The 16232-nt window shown below is 35.3% G+C and overlaps 1 protein-coding gene across 6 annotated transcripts in view; it reads left to right on the top strand.

Annotated features, from left to right (window-relative positions):
- Hmg20a (high mobility group 20A) overlaps positions 1-16232 on the top strand; it is a 72781-nt gene that overhangs the window by 16724 nt on the left and 39825 nt on the right. The window contains exon 1 of one of the 6 annotated variants that reach the window (XM_033756046.1): positions 11048-11114. The exons of the other annotated variants lie outside the window; for them this stretch is intronic. The gene's annotated coding sequence lies outside the window, so the exon portion shown is untranslated. Of the gene's footprint in view, positions 1-11047; positions 11115-16232 lie in introns of those variants that run through there. 6 annotated transcript variants of the gene reach the window in all.

The following is a 16232-nucleotide window of genomic DNA, read 5'->3' as shown; positions in this document are numbered from 1 at the left end:
AGGACTGAACTGTGGCTTAGTGATAGAGTTCTTGCCTAGCATGTGCAAAGCCCTGGGTGCAATCTCTAATACTGCCTCCCCTCAAAAAGAAAAGTTTAAATGCCAGTTTACTTCTACCCTAGTTTGGTCCAAGTAAATTTCAAGAAGAAATATTTTAGACATTTATAATATTTATTAATGTATAGTAAATGATGCACTTGTTTATTCCTAAAGTCTAGACACTGGGCTTGAAACTTCCTATAGGTTGGAAAAATGTAATGAATATTTATATGCATGTTAGCAGGTGCAGGGTCCTGATGGGAAGGAGAAAGAATAAGAAGAAAAATTTTGAATGCTTAGAAAAGGCCAAGTTTCTAACTCTAGTATTTATTCTACCTGTAGCAAAATTGTTATTCTGAGTATAATAATTTTTAAAACTTCATCTGTTTATTGATATTTGAAGATATATCAGAGATTCATAACTATTCTCAGGTCAATATAACTGGGAGCTCATAAGAGTTCATAAGTATCTGCTGCCAGCTATGACTAAATACGTTTCTGAGTCTCATAATCCTCTGGTTGCTACTGCAGGCTCTTTCTCAGGGATTTTAAAATGTAGATCACTGACTCCAGAGCTGGTGAAAGAGTATGAGGAATATGAAAGTTATTTCCGCAGTACTATATAGCATTATACATTTATGGTACGTTTGTGCTATACAGAGGGTGAGAAGAATTTAAGTACAGAGAACTCAGCCATATTTAAAAATTCTTCTCAAGTTAATTGCCTATTTAAGGGCTATATTAAATAAATGTAATACAGTGATTTATGTTTATTTCTAAAAAGGGGAAAGAGCAGCTTTATTTTGCCAGAAATACAATGTCAGCTGCTAGCCCTTTATTTCCTAGTAAAACAAACTATTTGCATAATTCTAATTGGCAGATTTCTTCTCCCTGGTGTTTAATTAAAATCTTTTTCTAGCAGTACAAGATATTAAGAATTGTGTATAGATTCACTTACTGTCCAAAGATTCAAGTCAACTATAGCTTTCAGCCTTTTCTTATTATGTCTTCTCCCATTTATTTTAGCATTTTTGTCTAACAGCACCATTATTAGCAAAGTTTTTTTTTTTTACATTCTTTACATACCTTTATTCACATCAGTAGAGTTGTATTTCTTTCTGCAGAGAGGTTACTTACTTAGGTAAATAAGACCTTATCATAGTAGAAATTTCAAGTCAACTTTTAGTTGTAGCTTACTGGCTGTTATGTAATAAAATAATACTGGTGCACAGGATTGGAACTGGTCTCTTACTTATTTACCTCTTTCTCTAGAGGGCTGTCCTATAGATGAATATGGCTACTCCAAAGAGTTAGGTGGAGAACTAGAAAAGAATTGGTATAGTTGCATCCTTGTTATTAAAAAATATAAAATGTCTAGCCAGTAGTGAAACTGATTATTTTTATACATTATGGGTAATAAATATACTATTAACAGTTGGTCTTTTGTAAATAGGGAAGGGAGGAGGGGGTGAAGGGAAGGCAGGGGTATGGGGAAGAAATGAGAACCAAGACCTGTCATGTAAAGATACAAGATCCCAATGATGAATGTAACTGTACTGTATACCTAAAATGTACCAATAAACTCAATGAAAAAAGAAAACAAAATGGTCATCATCCAGTAGGATACTTGAGTTTAAAGATGTGACATTCAGGACATTATTTGCAAATAGGGTGAGTATAAGTCAATGCATCATTTTATGAACTGTTTTATTTTTTTGTTGTTGTTTTTGTTTTTGTATCAGAGATTGAACTCAGGACCTTTATGAACTGTTTTAGAAAGCAGTGAGTATACACTATAATAAACATGAGAACTTTTTTCCTCCTGCATATTTAAATTGTAATTAAATTGTTTTTTCAAACTGTGTTCTTTTAAAGACAAGGAAAGCACATGTTTAACTTTTAACTGGGCTTCATGTTTATTTCTGGGTACTTAATATTCATAATAAAGATAAACTGGGCTGCAGCCCTATGATCTCTTATACCCTATTATTGATTTTTCTATACTCTCCTCTCTGTCTTTCAAGCAGATTACATCACCCCAAACTTATAACCCAGTTTACTATAACAGCTGTCATGTTTTGGGAGTCAGTGGAAAGAAAGTTGAAACAGAACTAGCATCATGGGATCTAAGTTGGTTTATAGCTTTTCTTACCTTACTTGGTAATGTATGTGTAATGGTACTGAGTGACATTCTCTCTCAAGAGGTCTTTCAGTTGATTGCAACAGAAATGTATTGCAGGAAAGAAGGTAGATACTTTAATAGGGTCATTAAAGAGACCAGAAATAGCTCTATCTGATAACCTGTTAATTTGAAGATGGGAAACATGTATTTAAATGATATTGTAGAAAGTAATGTTCCTGGTTTAGAAATTTAGAATAAAACTCTATCAAAAGTAGTTATGTAAATTGAGCCTTAAATTTTAAGATCCTCATTTATTACATTGCTGTTCTTAATAATTGGGTTATATCCTGGACATAAGCTATTAGCTATATTTTATTGTTCTTTTGTTAAGGAGCAGTGGAGGTCAAGTCTGCATTTTATCATTATTACATTCATATCAATAATTGTAGCTTATCATCTCTATCTTACCAAAGGAGTAAATTTGTAAAATGTCTCATTCAAGAACAAATAAAACAAGAAAAAAAATACCCAAGATGTGAGTGCAGTATAAGAATATTTGGTTGTTTTTAATATACTGCTTTAAATTTTTATTGTTCTATTTCATTTAACCATGTCAAGATTTCTTTTTTAGTTTCTGAAACTAATTTAAGGATGGTCACTCACTATTACATGACCAAATTTGATCATTTATTCAAATGATTAAGTAATATCCTTATTGTAAAACATTTAAAGTTTAAGCTCTCAAAACAAGTATAACATTTATGCTTTTTTATTTTTTTTTTTTTTTTTGGTACCGGGGATTGAACTCAGGTCCTTGCGTTTGCAAGGCAGGCCACCGAACCGCTGAGCTAAATCCCCAACCCACATTTATGCTTTTAAACAGAGTAAAGTAATGGGTATTTATAATAATTTTAAACAAGAAATTCCATTATATTTTAGAATGATCACTAGCAGCTATGGGAAAACAGATTAGAGGCAAGAAGAATAGTTAGGAGGCTATTAAGAGTTTTTAGGGTTTTTTTTTTTTTTTTTTTTTTTTTTTTTTTTTTTTTTTTTTTAATTTTTTTTTTTAAAGGCTTTAACAGTAATAATGAGACCCTTAGGAGAGGAGGCAGAATCTTCTGGGCAAAGGTATGCAATTGACTGTGATGGGAAGGGTGGGGGGAATTGTTGAAAACAACTCTCAGGTTTTTAGCCTGAGTGACAGAACAGTACAGTACCTTAAATGACCTTGAGAACATAGGAAATGAAACCTGTTTTGAGGAAAAAAGGATATATTCACCTTTTACATGTTAAGGAAAATAATCCGCTTAACTGTTTGAGATATTGGGCCAGAATTCAAAAGAACTGTGCTTAAATGTCATCAGTATAGTGGTTATTTAACCCTAGAACTGAGAGCAGTCACTAGGAAAGCATATAGAGTGAGAAGAAAGGCAAAGGTCCAGACAGAATGGTAACCAGAGGGAAATGAGCTGTGTGTATAGGCAGCAGTGAGAAAAGAATTTGCAGAAGAGTCTGTTACAGCATCTCATCCTAGTTAGAAAACAAACAAGGTGAAAATTTAAGTGTCCTTTGAAATTAGCACCTTAGAGGTTACTAGGATCTGTAAATAGTAGAATTAGAAATAGAAACCAGATTCCTGTATGTTTCAGATTGAGTAGCAGTAGTGACTGGAATAATCTTTCAGGTGGCTTGATTATGAGGAAAAGGTAAGTGAATGGGTCACTGCTAGAAGGAAGGATTTTGTTGTGAGCTTTGATTTTGTTTCTTTTTTTGGAACCAGTGTTTATATCTGAAAGAAAAAGGGATAGTCATTATTGCAAAAGACATTAAAACCATAGCAAGAAAACCAAAGTCCTTGAAGAAGCTAGAAAGGCATTCAGAGCATGCATGGTTCCTTCTGTGGAAAGGACAGATAATGCACAAGAAATCACAGCACAAAATGATAAAATTTTTAACAGAGTTTAAGGGCCAAGTGTTAGATTAATAAAAACAGAGGGCTAGTTTCTCTGAGGGCATTGAGAAAACTTTGATAGTTTGATGTCAAATGCTAAATAAACTCAGGATATCCTTTCATATTTAGATTTCTTTGTAAGTCCGTACATCGCTGAGCAGTGTGTACTGTATTCAGTTTAGTACTGCTGATGAGAATTGTTGAATTCCTTGCTTGATCAATCTGGTATGTGACTTTCCTTGTCTTCTGGCATTTTGTATGGTCTGCATTTGTATGCCAACTTCTAAAACCATCAGTTTCATGGCACCTTTTCTCATGTACAGCACAGCCATTCAAGAATTTCTCACAGGGGATTACAGTAAAGCATTGCCAAAAGCAAATTTTCTTTCTCATTCTTTTTATGTATTCTGCCTCAAACTTGCCCAGAATTATGAAGTGAATACATTTTTTACACTTAGAGTCAAGATTTATTTCCTGTAATTCTTGTTGCAGATAATCTTGAACTAATTGTCTAAATTATGTTTTAGCCTGTGCAATTAAAAAAATGAAACAATAAAGTTGTAGCAGTAAAAAGGCAGTCATAGTATGATATGAAATGATAGTATGGGCAACTGTGAGGCCTGGGTTTTTTAAACAGGCCTAACTACTACTATTAGCAAACACACATCCTCTCAAGTTTGAAAGTATCACTCTGAGGGCTGGGGATTTAGCTCATTGGTTCTGGCACCTGCCTCACAAGTGCAAGGACCCAAGTTCAAGCCCCAGTACAAAAAAAAAAAAAAAAAAAAAAAAAAAAAAAAAAAAAAAAAAACAACCTTTTACACTCTGCTTTTACATTAATCTCCTGAACTTTAACTCTGCAGAGACTTTTGGATGTCTTAAAATACATAATTCCATATGTTCTTCAGGTGGCTCTTTGAGGTTAGGGAAATGCTTTTCAGTTTGCACATGAAGTCCATTTGGAGTCATTTCTTTAGGCATAACCTGTGTTTTGCATATATATTCATCCTTTTTCCCAATACCTAGATCAAAATAATCACCATTGACTGTTCTTTATCTAAACTTAATCTAAAAAATTGTCATCTAAATATTTAATGGTAAGCATTTCCCAAATCCTAGTGAGCGAGGTTTCCTTTGTGAGCACTGATATTCTAAAATTCTAATGTTTTAAGTAGTGAGTAATTTCTCTTTGTGCTCTTGAAGCATATAGATATGACCAGTTGCATACTCTAAATGTTGACATACTCTTGAAGTAATTTCTATTTTGAGTAAAAATCTACAAGGTAGTCATCTATTAAAGTTCAAACATTACTTTGGTTGAAAGAGTAAAGTTGAACACAGGTGTAAGGAAGGAGGCAAATGAAGAAATGTATGTTAATAAGGGTATAGAATCCTGGAATCCTTTAAAACATTTTTAGAATATGAAAGGAATCATGCCCGGTGTGGTGGCACACGTTTTAAGCCCAGCATTCGGGAGGCTGAGACAGGAGGATTGCTGTGAGTTAGAGACCAGCCTGGGCTACATAGTGAATTCCAGGTCAGCCTCAACTACATAGTGAGACCCTGTCTCAAAACAAAACAAAAAAGAATCTGAGAGGAATCTTAGTCATTAATTAGACCTTGGGATGAATAAGGAGAAGATATATGTAGAAGAGGGAACACACCCAAAAGGTCAAGAACATATAGAAGTTCCTTGGGGCTCGATTTTTGGAGTTCACTACAAAGGACATCTTTCTGATTGTCAGAGCTATCCAGAAGTTGGGTAGACATAACCAAGAGACATTCAGATTGGAGCTGAGCCCTGAATGTGTGGTTGGACTCACTCATCTTTGTGGGATCTTCTAATCCCAAATTCTTATCTAAATGAATGCTTCTTTTTCTCTAGCTTTTTACACTTGATCTTAGCCAAAAGGCTGAGAAGCGATCCTCTAGCTTTTTAAAACTATGGCATATATGTTAAACAACAAAAATCTACAAACTTCATTATACAGATCAGTGAATGTTTACATACATCAATTCAACTGTGAATATTTTTGGCTCTTCAAGAGATGCTCCAGTTGGTACCCTCTCTCTCTACCAGAAGTAACCATTATTTTGGTTTCTATCACCATAGAGAAAATTTACTTGTGAAATTCATATAAATTGATTCACAGACTATTTATTCTCTTGGATTGGGCTTTCTTTTGCTCATAATTAAGTCTGAAATTTTTGTTGTATGTAGCATTAGTCTGTGTAGTATTCCACTGATTTCATTTTAAGAATATATCATAATGTATCCCTGCTGTTGTTGATAAAAAGACCCACTTTGAGGCTGTTAGTAACAAAAGCTGTTACTATTGACCCTAATTTCTCTAGGATATATTATTAGCCAGTTACCAGTCCAGTTATTTAAATACAAGATGACCAAAAATAGCATATAAGATAATGTAGCAGGAAATATAAAAATGACAATTTTATCAGATTTATTCAATACAAGAATCAAATGGTTGAAATATTATGTGCCAATCAACACTCAGGATGGTCAGTATCCTGATACATAAATATGTGTGTGTGCATATGTGTGTGTGTGTGTATATATATATATATATATATATATATATGCTGCTAGAGTGACACTCGGTAAACCGTTATGTGGTTCAGACTAGAACTCCTGAGTCATAAAATATTGCTAACAGTGTTCCAAAGTTATTGAGCCATTTAAATTGCTAGTAACAACCTGAGTTTCAGTTTCTGCTTATCCTTGCCAACACTGTGTATTATCATTCTTTTTTATTTTAGACATTCCCGTGGGTGTGTGTTAGTCTCTTTTTCTATGGTTGTTGATCATTTGGACAATCTCTTTTATGAAATGCTTTGTATGTAGTCCTTTTTTTTTAATTGGGTCATTTATTGTACTGATTTCTAGAAGTCCTCTATACATTGTGAATATGAATTTTTGCTGCATGTCTGTCTTGCAGATGTAACTTCTTAGTCTGTGGCTTATACTTTTGAGAAGGTATTGTGATGAACAGACATTCTCAACTCCTACTTTTCATTTTTCTCTTTTCGTGCTTAGTGCTCTGTGTCCTTTAAGGAGTCTTTGCCTATCCCAAAGTCATCAAGATACTTAGACAGTTATTCATAATTTGTAGCACTAAATTAAATAATGGTAAACTTTCATTGGTTTATATACACACACACAAAGAAATAAATAGACTAATACTATTTTCTTCCATAATTTCTTATTAAACTTTTGGTAGTATCTATGAATAACTAGATAATGGTGATACTAAGTAGGTAATTTAACCATTAAGGTTAGAATGGACTATATTATTGTTATGGTGATAAACAGCCACAAACTCTCAGTGTTTTTATTTTTTCTTATTTATGCTACTTGTCCATAATGGGTCAATAGGAGACTGTGCTGTTTTGTTCACTTAGGCAACCAGGCAGACATAAACTCCATCATAATATATACTGACATTATCACTGTACCAGGGAAGGAAAACACAGCAAATTGTTTATGGACTCAACATTTTCTGTTCACAAGAATATGTCATTCACAGTCATTGACAAGATGAGTTATATCAACTTGCCTAATCTCAGAGACATGGAGGAAATGTAACGCATGTTCCTAAAAGAGCAACTAAAAAATTTGTGAGCAACCATGATTATCACAGTAAACACGGGCAGTCACCTCTCTGTGGGTCAATTTGTCACTATAAAATAGGTACTAATGATAGTCTGTACCTCATGTGGTAGTTGTGAGAAACAGATAATACATGTAAGACTCTTACATAATGCATGGTACTTAGTAAAGAATGTTTGCTACTATTAGTGGTATCATTATTAGCATTACTATTATTAATGCTATGTGATGTCAACATACTGCTGCATTTATGTGGGTTACCTTTTTAGACAACTCCTGTAGTACTTTATATATGTGCCAGTGGTGGGGAACCTAAAGCATGCGTGCCACAGCCATCTTTTATCATTGAAAGCTCTAAGAAATTCACCATACTGGTCCAGTATGTACCATTCCTGACCTCACTTACAGACTAGAAAAGTTTGCTTCCAAGACTTTAACTTGCCCAAGTTTTCTGGCTAATAAATAAAAGATGAGATTTGGATCCAGGCAGTCTGACTCTAGAGCATTTAATGTTAACTAAATAAGCAACTAAATATGAGTAGAATTCAAGCTGGATGTGGTGGCACATGCCTGTAATCTCAGCACTCTATGAGATTGAGACAGGAGGATCACAAGTTCAAAGCCAGCATAGGGAATTTAGTGAGAGCCTATCTCAAAATAATTAAAAAGGGGTGGGGCTGTAATTCAGTGCAAAGGCCCTGGGTTCAACTGTCAGTACTACAAACAAAAGAAAAAAGAATTTAGAAGTGCATATCATGCTTAAAGAACTCTGTGTGTATATATTTGTGATCGTGCTTTTTTTTTCAATATTTCTAATATCTTTTCTGCAAATCTGTAAAAGTGTTTCTAGTTCGTATCATTAAAGTAAGTGTACTGTATCATTGTATTCTGATATACTTAATTAAACAAATTTAGAATTGATTTTGTTGTTCATTAACAGATAGAGAGCCTTGGGCTGGATTGGTTTTGTGCTCCCAGGAGCCACAGCTAGTTAGTAGCATAGCCTGAACTCAGAATCAGATTTCTTGACCTCAGACCTCTTTCTACTGCTTCAGGTTGCCTTCGTATAGTTTCTGTTGCAAATAATCCTTTACCAAAAATTGGAAGTACTTTATTTTTTTCCTGCTTTTTGAATGAATTATGTAGGATTGTACAATTATGTTTTTTTCTCTTCAAAGCTCACATTGCTACATCTTGATTATAATTATCGATTTTTTTTTAAATATTCTAACATTAGTAAATACCCAGAGCCAAATTGGATACTTGGAGAGGCTTTGTAACAAGGATAAATGACTCCAGAGAAGACTCTTCTGTTGAGAAGCATTGTAATGAGAAGCATAAGAGAACCAATAGCTGTTCTTTTTCTTGTAAGACAATTTGAAGTCAGCTTTCTGAAGGCAAAGAGATGATAGTGGCACTAGAGATGAATCAGGCATATTACATTTGAGATTTGTCCTAAGGTATATTAATAAGGAATAAGGTTGCAACATATTTATAAAAAGCTTATTATTTTTCCTACTAATAACATAAGAATGAATATACATTTACCAACCTCAGATATATTATAATTTTCAAAATTAAACCTTTTAAGATAATGCCAGGCTCATTGTCATGGTTTGCTTTCCCATAATTAAATGGAATTTTGTATGATAATCTCAGTGTGTTTTCATATAATTTTATCTAGAAAAAACAGCATATAAATTGAGTTTAGTGTAAATGTTTAACCAATAGGAACGTCTCATTCTGTCGCTGGACAGTGGAGATGGGATAAGAAGTAATAAGTCCCCCCCAACCCCGTTTGGAAATTTGTCAATTTCCTGTCAGTTTCCTGGCCTCCTGTAATTTTACCTCAGTTTTTGTGTTAGAATAAACACTGCTTTATAAAATTAAATGCGAAAAAGTTAATTTTAATTTAAAAAAACAATGTTTATAAACTGTGCCCTCACACTATCCGTTCTAGACAGGTTAATTCTTTGCTGCCGCATAGAACTGAATCTGGAGAGACAGGCAGGCAGGCAGACAGACTAGAAATTTATCAGTAAAGCTTCATTCATCAATAAGCTAGAGACTCCCTTGGTGTTGTGTTTTGTTTTGTTTTTTGTTTTGTTTTGTTTTTGGAGAGGGAAATGGGAAGAGTTCAGGTGAAGGAAATTTTAGTTCTATGCAAAGCCAGTCATATTTTTTAAATGTATTTATGTATTGCATATGAAATTTAAAATTTATTTTTAAAGTCTGGATTTTTTTATTTTTGGTACTACTGTATTGAGGATTGAGGCCATAGCCACTCATATGCTAGGCAAATGCCCTTCCACACACCTATATGCCAAGACCTTTTTTTGTTGTGCTTCTTTTTGATACTTTTTACTTCCTTTAAAGTAACATAACCATATAACTGAAAGTTGGGAGCTAAAACAAACTCTGGAAAGTAGTTATTCATAATTATACTACCCTAACATAACTACTTTGAGTGTTTTTGGTGTTTCCGCCTAATCTTTCTTTAATGTATCTGTTCTTTTAATATACAGTATACTTATACAGTATATTTCCTTATAAATATTTCATTGGAAACCTTGTAACAGTCAAGAAAAATAGCTTTCATGTTCTTCTTTACAGAACATGTAGAGAAATACTTTATTTGATCCCCACAGTATCTTTTTTAAGTAGATAGTAGCCCCATTTTACAAATGAGGATATGAAAAGTAGATAACCATATAAGCTTCTACTTGGTACCTGTTATAGTTTTTGTCTAGATGTCCCCCCAAAGCCTCATGTGCTCATTGCCTTTTGCAGAGGTGGCTTGATCTGTTGTATGTGAAGCTGGAGCTGATTGATGATGCAATGCTAGCTAGGCTCAAGGGCACTAGGATTAAGGGTTTGAGTGCTAGTTGGTCTGAATAAGATAAAAGGGGCAGAAAGACACTGTTAAATTCTGTCCACCATGAACTGTTCTCCTCTGTGATGTCCCTCTGCCAAGCCACCTTGCTTTGGAGCCAGCTGATTATGGACTGAAACCTCTGCAAACCGTGAGCTAAATAAACCTTTTCTCCTTTAACTTTGGGTACCGGGTATTTTGTCTCAGCAATAAAAGCATAGTAATTAACATAGTATGGTAGAAGGTTTCTGCTCATGACAAAAGTACGTGGTGGTAAACAGGCAGGTGGGTACATATAATGTGGAAAGAAGAGCAAAACAAATCTTTCTGTATTTTGTTTTTTTCAGCTTTGAGGATTGGCTCCAGGACCTTGCACATGCTAGGCAATTTCTGCGTCAAACTGAACTACATCGTCAACCCCTTATTCGGCAAATTCTTATTTCCTGGGACCTAGTCCTGACTTGCTGAACTAAGTGAACCTTCCTTTGGACACTAATAGGTCACTGAAAATACTAATCTTATGAGATTTTAGTAAATACACAAAACATCTTGAAGAGGTTTGATTTTTCTGGTTAGATTGCCATTCTAGTAAGATATAGCTAATAATGGTTTTTAACTTTTTAAAATCAGAAGTAATAAACCAGGGATGTCATATGTAACCACTTGTGCTGATTGGCACAGTGGGCTTTGTGTGAAGGTTGACAGCTTATCGTACTGGATAAGCTATTACATAAGTGTTTCTAGGAAACTAGTTTTCAGAAGCTTTACATATGTCAAATTTGAATTTTATGTTTATTTGGTAACTTTCCCAAGTGCTGAACATTGTCTGCTTTAGAATTCAAAAGGAAAATTTATAGCAAAATGAATATCTAAACGTCTTTCATTTTAAACTATTAAGCACATTACAGTGATGCCTTTTTTGTTTGGTGAGAACTCTAGATTTCATTTTATTGTTTACAGTAGTAAAGACCAATAACTGCTTTGCCTCCCTGTTACTAAAGTTTTCTTTTTGTTTTCCATTTATGGCTAAGGAAATTCCCTTACCCCATATCTTCTGTTTTTCTTTTAAAAAGAATTTAATCTGTAAGTTGATGAAAATGAACACCTCGATGTGATCCATATCTGTTTACTGCACTAGTTTTTATAAATGTTGTTTTTCCTATTCAGGTATGTCTCCTTTTGCCTGTAGTTTTCTTTGGCTCTTGAGATAGTGATTTAGGATTTATTGCCTATAAAAGAAACATTCTTCCCACCTCTTTTCGTCAGGGTTGTTTCACAGCTGCAGGCTTGAGCTAATGAATGATGCGAGATGTAAGCAGAGCTGTGTTCCTTGAACCAATAAGGACCATTGCCCTAGAACTGTGGACTCTTAATTTTTTGTTTGGGTCTGGATACTAAGAACTTCTTTTGCTTCTGATTTTTTATATATTGCTTTCCTCAAACTACAGACCTGAGTCATAAGGTTTGCATCTCTCTGCCTTGGTATGAGACTGGATTTCCAAACACTTAAGTGCCCTGTGCTGCTCAGGTGTTTACTCAGCTGTTGTTTTCTGTTTCTTTCCAGGGCCTCTGAATTTATTATGATAATTAGCAGTTATCTTAGCAGGTTGCCTCATTTGTGCAGTTCCGCTGAAGCTCATCCCTGTTTTTGTCATATATTTAGATGAACACATCCCTTTATACACCATGACCTTTCCACCTACTTTTTTTGGGCGGGGGTGTACTGGGGATTGAACTCGGTTCCTTGTGCTTGCGAGGTCTGTGACTATATTCTGAACTATAAAAGGACAAGGGTTTCTTGTCATTTTTATCTTATTTACCCCTGTATTTTTTTAAATGCCTAGCACAACATATAATAACCTGGAAAATATTACTTTTCAGCTTTTTAAAAAATGTAAGTTCCTTGATAAATTTAAATTCCCCTATTCTAATAAAGTTCATTGAAATCACCAAAAAGGGAGTGAAAAATACACATATCTCCATCAATCAAGAACATTAACCATTTGTGCTTTGTATATTTAGAACAAGCTTTGTTCTTTTTTTCAAATATAAGGTTAAATTCATTGAAAATGTCTTTTTGTATATCCATGACCTCCTAAAGGGCATATGGCTATGCTGGCATACCTGATTCATCCACACCTGCCTTGTTACTGCTTCAGGGTACTCCAGGGTTCTAGGAAGGGAGGAAGTAACCTACCCTGGCAAAGTGGTGCCAGATTTTATTGGATGACTTTAATGCTCAATTGAGGCACTGGCCCATGTCTTACTTGGGTCTTCATCTCTTTTTGCTAATAGTAAAAGCAGTGCTTCAGTAGATAGCCTGTGCAGGAAGGGCAGCTTGGGACCAACAGGCACCGTGAAATAGCCAAATAGGTGGACTGTGACCTTAAAAGACACCACCCTGCTTGTGGAGTGTGGCAAGTTTTGCTCTGGCAGAAGAAAGTACTTTTTATTTGCCCTTTGCTATCACAGTGCCTTATATAAAGCTGATACAAAATACTGTTTGTTTCTAGATGGCTTTCCTTTTGCGATTTTTCTCTCACAGTATATTTTGTGTGCTAATAGTGACAGTTCTCCAAGGTTCCATTGAGGACAAAAAGGCCTATACAGTGACTCAGATATCTAGAAAGAAATCTAAAGTCTGCATAGTTTCTTTTGATGCTCTAGTACATCTATGATTTTTAAGAACATACCTGATTCAGAAGTTTGCAAAATTTTTACTTCAAAAAAATTGTGCACAGCTGGGCCTGGTGGCGCATACCTGTAGTCTTAGCACTCTGGAGGCTGAGGCAGGAGGATTGCCATGAGTTTGAGGCCAGCCCGGGCTACATAATGAGTTCAATGCTAGTCTGAACTACATGGTGAGACCCCATCTCAAAAAAATAAAAAAAAATTGTGTACAAAGATGGAAGGTTTATGTTTATGTCCAATGCTGGCTTCTTGCCTCTTGTTTTTTTGAGAACAGTGTTTCCTAATCAAGCATAACAGACTCCTGCAAAAGCAAGGCTAACATTGCTTGACACCAAGCAGTCTTTTTTTCCCATTGCAGTACTGAGGATTAAGCCCAGAGCCTTCATACTGAACTACATCCCCATCCCCCCCCCTTTTTTTTCTTTTTAATTTTGAGACAAGATCCTGCTAAGTCACTTAAGTTGCCCCAGCTGGGCTCAGTCTTATATCCTCCTGCCTCAGCCTCCTAGAGCATAGGAATTACGGGCCTGCCCTACCACATCCAGTTCCAATCCCTGTTTTGATTGTTTAGTAAAGGTGATAAGCATAAGTTCATTCTTGTATAATCTACAGATATTTGCTTTGGATAGAAGCTAGATTATTTTTTCTTTTGGATTTTTCAAAAATTATTTTGTGATTTAAAAATTCACCGTATTAGCTTTATAAAAATTACAAGTAGTTTATTTTCCATATAGCCCACCCTTTACTACTAATCACATTATATGCTACCAAAGTGAAGACTAGAGATGAATTTAGGATTAGCTCCACCTTCCAAATATGTTGAGAATCTAACTGCTTCTCACCTCCATACGACTCTCCTCTAAATCACCATCATCTTTCGACTGGGTCACAGTAGGAGCTTCCTGCATAATTTCCTTCCATCCTTTTTTTCTCTCCACCTCTCAGTCTCTTAAAACATTAGCCACAGTGGGCAGGGGATTTAGCTCAGTGGCACTGCATCTGCCTCACAAGCACAAGGTCCTGAGTTCAAAGTTCAATCCCTGGTACAGAAAAAAAAAAAACAGTAGCCACAGTGATCATATTAAAATACTAGATTCTGTGCCTTACCTGGTTCTCGAAAGACTTCTAGTACCTTCCCATCTCAAAAACCAAAATCCTTACTAAAATCTAGAAGGCTTTACGTATTCTGGGACCCCCCAGTTAGCTCTCAAACTACTACTTTATCACTAGCATGGTCCAGTCACCTTTCCTTCCTCCTTTGGTCATACCAGACATATTCTTTTGCACTAATTGTTCCCCTGCTTGGATTACTCTTTCCCTACATAGATGTGCAATTCTCTGTTGCATCTCCTTTAACTCTTTCCTGAAAAGATGCCCTCTATGAAGCCTTTCTTGGCATCTTTACATAAAATTACAGACACCCTCTTCCCTTGAACTCCCCTACCTGTTTTCCATGATTTTTTTTTAGTGCTTATCAGTATGTATCATTTATTTTACATTGTTTTTGTCTGTCTGACCTAGCATACTCTGAGCTTCATGAAGGCAGGAATTTTTGCTTGTTTTAATCCCTGCTATGTCCCCAGTACATAGAAGATGCTTAGATACCTGATAAATATTTGAATGGATCAGTATCCCTATAGTTTTAATTCCTAAGCTAGCCTACCAACATTTTAAAAATCATAGTTATAGGAACCTGAGCTGTAAATTCTAGGAATAAAGAATCCTGTTTTCTGCCCAGCCGCCAGCCAGACACACACCTCCTTATGAACATCGCTTGAAGCATCACTTTCAAGAGCCTTACACACTAATTGCCTCCTCTATTCCAGCCTCCCCCAAAGTAAGTACTGTACTTACTCCCAAATTACCTCTCATCTCTCATTTAAAACCCTACAGTGAAAGAGTTCTTAACTGAATTTCACTTAACTGAGCCCAAGTTAACTGCCTGATGGGATTAGCCAGTGTTCTCATTTCTGCTGTAAAACGTATTGATTGATGCCCACGGCCTACTGAATGTTCTTAGCTCAATGTTCACAGCAGGTAGACTACACTCTAGCAAGCCTTTGTTCTTCCACTTCCTCCAGTTTAAATCTGTATCCATGTTGAAGTCAGTTGTACTTATTCCCAAACCTGTGTATACCAGTTTTATATTTAGAAGTATTTAATATATTAAATATATAGTAGAGTATTTTTATGAATGAACTTCATTTTCTTAGAGCAGCTTTAGGCCCACATTTAGAAATGAGGGGGAAAAGTACAGAGTTCCTCTGTGCTCCCTGTCCCCAAATGGGCACAGCCACCCCCATTGACAACATCCTGTGCCAGAATGGTTCATTTGTTCCCATCAGTGTACCCACGCTGAGACATCATCATTATAGTTCATATAGGTTCCCTTCAGTGGTGTATATAGTAAGGCTTTTATTTTTTTAATGAGTTTATTGGTACATTTTGGGTATACAATCATTGGGAATTTGTACCTTTACATGATATATCTTGGTTCTTATTATTTTTCCCCATTCATTTGCCCTCACTTCAACCCTTCCACCCCTCCCTATTTACAAAGACTTTGTTTCTGGTTTTTTCTTTTTGTCATATTTTTTCTTTTCCCTTCTTTCCTTTCCCCTACTTCTCCCACTTACCCTTTGGACCTTTTCTTCCTATTTCACATTATTTATTATACATTTTGATCCTCATTTACACTTTCAGTTTCTCACACCAGAGAAACTATTCGCTATTTACACTTGTCCTGTTTATTTCACTTAATCATATGACCTCTATGTGCATCCATTTAGCTATAAATATCTCTACCTGATTGTTCTTTATGGCTCAGTAGTACTCCATTTTATTTTTTTAAAAAACCCACATCATCTTTATCCAGTCTCCAGTGGATGGGCATTTGGGCTGTTTCCAAAATTTAGCTGTTACAGAC

This window comes from Fukomys damarensis, unplaced genomic scaffold (assembly GCF_012274545.1).
Source record: "Fukomys damarensis isolate Sample0158 unplaced genomic scaffold, DMR_v1.0_HiC HiC_scaffold_25, whole genome shotgun sequence".
Lineage (NCBI taxonomy): Eukaryota > Metazoa > Chordata > Mammalia > Rodentia > Bathyergidae > Fukomys > Fukomys damarensis.
This window is presented reverse-complemented; position numbering and strand designations above follow the sequence as displayed.